The sequence below is a fragment of the Lipotes vexillifer genome, unplaced genomic scaffold (assembly GCF_000442215.2).
Source record: "Lipotes vexillifer unplaced genomic scaffold, Lipotes_vexillifer_v1.1 scaffold916, whole genome shotgun sequence".
Lineage (NCBI taxonomy): Eukaryota > Metazoa > Chordata > Mammalia > Artiodactyla > Lipotidae > Lipotes > Lipotes vexillifer.
This window is the reverse complement of record NW_006798383.1, coordinates 3,039,279-3,043,545: the sequence shown is the minus strand read 5'-3', so window position 1 is coordinate 3,043,545 and position 4,267 is coordinate 3,039,279. Positions and strand designations below refer to the sequence as shown.

At 46.7% G+C, this 4,267-nt stretch overlaps 1 non-coding gene across 1 annotated transcript; it reads left to right on the top strand.

Annotated features, from left to right (window-relative positions):
• Positions 1 to 2,633: 2,633 nt before the first annotated feature.
• Positions 2,634 to 2,706, top strand: TRNAG-CCC (transfer RNA glycine (anticodon CCC)). Its single transcript has one exon. It is a non-coding gene; the product is annotated as a tRNA-Gly (tRNA).
• Positions 2,707 to 4,267: the final 1,561 nt, after the last annotated feature.

Genomic DNA, 4,267 nt, shown 5'->3' with positions numbered 1-4,267 from the left:
GTGGACTTCAGGAACAGAGGAAAAATGAAGATTGCCCTCAAAGCCTGCCCTGGAGGCCCTTAGCACCTCCCGCTATGGTAGACTGACGGCTCTCCCCAGCCGCAAGCATCATCTGACTCAGCTCAGGAAGGCTCCAGTGAATGGTCACCAGTCTGAGCAACTGGGCACCAACATGTGTTTCCTGAGTGCCTGCTGGTGGCCAGCCTGGTGCTTGATGATGCTGTGGGCGAGGCTGGGAAAAGGGACAGTACAGTGCTTGTCCTTGGGGAGCTGAGTCTGACTGGGGAGCAAGAGCCCACCTGTGGAACAACAGATAATACATACAGCAACAATAAGCACGGGAGATGAGAGGAAGCTGAGGAGGGGGGACACAAAAATCAAGGGGGGCTTCCCAGAAGAGGTGGAATGTGAGTGAAGCCCCAGAAGGTAGGACAGATCTATCTGAAGGAGGAAGAGGCACGGGATCACACTGAAAGTAGAAACAATCACTGATAAAGATGGAGAGGACAATGGCATAATTTTAAGACCTTCTTAGGTGATATTCCTGGTCAGCCTATTAGAAGTTGTTTTTTTAATGAGGGAAGAGAAGATTCCTATACATACTTTGTTCCCTCCCGGGGGGGGGGGGGGTGCATGCCGGCCCTATTAGAGATCCCGGGCCATGGTTATCGCTCTCAAGGCGTTGCAGAACAGGAGAGAGACAAGTAAGTCAACAAGGACAGTAGTGTGACAATGCTGCTGATGGACACGGGGAGCAGCAGAAAGCCAGAGAAGAGGTACTAAAACTGAGGTGACTGCATCTCCTGGTTTGCCGGGGCTTGTTGTCCTGTGGTAATTATTAAAAGCACCCCCTCAACCTCAAAAGTGTCCCAGTTTGGATGATAAATTATAAGATCACCTTATCTAAAATGGATGAGGGATTCTGAACATACTTTGTGAGAACAAGAAATAAACAATGTTTTGAAGGATGCATAAAAGTCAGATGGATGGAGGAGAGATACCCCAGGCAAGAATAAGAGCCAGTGTTTAAAGCACACCGTGCACATGGGGACCTGATGATGATGGTGACAACACTAACACTTACTGAGCTCCTTACTTGATGCTACACACTCTGCTTGGTGCCTGACGTGCATTTTCTGAATTCATCTTCACCATAACCCTATAAGATAGAGATACTCTTATGTTTAATGCCATTTTATAGATGAGAAAACCAAGGCACAGGTAAGTAACTTTGCCAAGTCACACAAGCACTTGCCAATAACAGAGCCAGGATTTTAATTCAGCCTGACTAACTTCAGAACCCCTGCCTATAATTAGGTTCTGGAATCCATGACTTGAAAAACTAAGGCGGGTTTGACACGTGAGGAGCTTGGAAATGGTCACTCCTGTCCTCACAACAAAAAGAAGCTGAACAAACTGAAAATCCACAGCTCTTCTTAGAACCATCAGAGAATTGAGGTCACAGGGCAAACAGCTGCCCCCAAACTTGGAGAGACAGGCAGGTACAGAGAATCACAGCTTAGTGGGAACAGAAGCCCACCCCTTGGGGCAAGTACCATAGGAAACTTAAACTGTAATTGACAAATTGCTGGAAGTTCAGTGTGGACAAGCTTGAGAGTTAAAAATTCCAGGGGGATTCAATCTTTGGTGGCGGTGTGGGGAGACACACTTTTGTGAGTTTTACCTCCAGGAGCCCACCAGGTTCTCAGGCTGAAGATCAGAGAAAAATTCCTAGTGCTTCTGGCAGGGAGATGGGAAAAGTGGCCATTCTGAAGTAGACCCAGAGGCCTCTGCGATTTTTAACAAGACCTGCCCTCAAAGGAGCCTAGCCTGTTTCACCAGAGCCTAACTACCTTGGGTCTCACCAGAACCTAACTGACTTGGGGGAAGAGAAACACCCAACTCCACCCCTTCTAGCTTTCCTATCTCACCTAAAGGGAGTAAGGGGAACCTGAGAAGGACTTGTGAAGGTCCAGGGGCACCTAATCACAGGACTATAGAACACTCCCCCTCCCCTCACACTGTCGGTGGTATAGGGCTCCCGTATAATAACAGGGAGAACTGACTAACAACAGAAAGAACCACAAGTCTCAGACCTTATTTAAGAAGAGGTGTCTAGAAGCCCAAAGACAACAGGGGAGACAAAAACAAGGACACCAGAGGAAAGTTAAGTTTTGACCCCTACAGCTTTAACAAACAGTAATCACAACCTAACTCCTCGCCAGAAAAAAGTCAAACCTCACACACATCTGGCTTTCAACAAAAAAGGACAAGGCATCCTAAAAGGCAAAAAAACAAAACAAAACAAACAAACAAACAAAACCCCACCGTTTGAAGAAACAGAGCAAGCAAGCATCAGAAGCAGAGACTTTGGAATTATGAAACCAGGAATTTTAAATAACTATGATTAATATGCTAAGGACTCCAATGGGAAAGTGGGCAACATGAATGAACAGACAGATGATGGAAGCAGAGAGATGGACACTCTAAGAAAGAACCAAAAGGAAATGTTAGAAACTAAAAATACTGTAACAGAAATGAAAGTGCCTTTGATGGGCTCATCACTAGGCTTGACATGGCCAGGGAAAGAATCAGTGAGCCTGAATATGTGTCAACAGAAAATTCCCAAGACTTCCCTGGTGGCACAGTGGATAGAGCTCTGCGCTCCCAATGCAGGGGGCCCGGGTTCGATCCCTGGTCAGGGAACTAGATCCCACATGCATGCCACAACTAGGAAGCCCGTAAGCCGCAACTAAGGAGCCTATGAGCAGCAACTAAGACCTAGCGCAACCAAATAAATAAATAAATACATAAATATTTTTTAAAAAGAAAAGAAAAGAAAATTTCCAAACTGAAAAGTAAAGAGAAAAAAAGAATTTATAAAAAAACAGAATAGAATATCCAAGAACCTTGGGACAATTACATAAGTTGCAACATACATATAAGAGGAATACCAGAAGGAGAGGAGGAAAAGGAACAGAAGAAATATTTGAAGTGATAATGACTGAGAATTTTCCAAAATTAATGACAGAAACGAAACTAGAGACCCAGGAGGCTCAGAGAACATCAAGCAGGGCAACTATCAGAAAATCTGCACCCAGGCACATTATATTCAAACTGCAGAAAATCAGGAAAAATGCCAGGGCTTCCCTGGTGGTGCAGTGGTTGAGAGTCTGCCTGCTGATGCAGGGGACACGGGTTCGTGCCCCAGTCCGGGAAGAACCCACATGCCGCGGAGCGGCTGGTCCAATGAGCCATGGCTGCTGAGCCTGTGTGTCCGGAGCCTGTGCTCCACAACGGGAGAGGCCACAACAGTGAGAGGCCCGCGTACCGAAAAAAAAAAAAGAAAAAAAAAGCTATGGCTTTTGAACTTTTGCCTGAAAATTTCAGGAAGCCATTAAAAGATTTCAAGAAGAGTGACAAGGTGAGATGTGTAGTTTAGAAAGAACAATCTGGGGACTTCCCTGGTGGTGCAGTGGTTAAGAATCCACCTGCCAATGGCAGGGAACATGGGTTCAAGCCCTGGTCCGGGAAGAACCCACGTGCTGCGGAGCAGCTAAGCCCGTGCGCCACAACTACTGAGCCTGCACTCTAGAGCCCACAAGCCACAAGTGCTGAGCCTGTGTGCCACAACTACTGAAGCCCATGTGCCTAGAGCCTGTGCTCCTCAACAAGAGAAGCCACAGCAATGAGAAGCCCGCACACCACAGCAAAGAGTAGCCCCCATTCGCCACAACTAGAGAAAGTCCACACACGGCAACGAAGACCCAACGTAGCCAAAAATAAATAAATAAATTTACTGAAAAAAAAGAAAGAACAATCTGGGAAACCATATGAAAGTAAATAGGGTATGGCAGGACCTCACAGGATGCAGATACCAGCTGGAAGCGAACCCCCAACAATCCATGCAAGAAGTGGGGCTCAAATGAACCCACATGCACCAGAACTGGGAGGATGATCAAAAGAAGAGAAGCTTTTAAAGCAGCAGAATCTGAGGAGGATTTGCTAAGTGATAGGGTATAGGAGGAATATTCTATCAGTCAGGGCTCAACCACAGAAACAGAACCAATAGGAGATTTTCTACCTATCCATCTACGCATCAATCTATCTACCCACCTACCTCCCTCCTGGAATCTCTAACCTCAGGGTGGCGGGGGCCCAGCCCTTTTTTTTTTTTTTTTTTTTTTGGGGCACCCGGGCCTCTCACTGTTGCGGCCTCCCCCATTGCGGAGCACAGGCTCCAGGCACGCAGACTCAGTGGCCATGG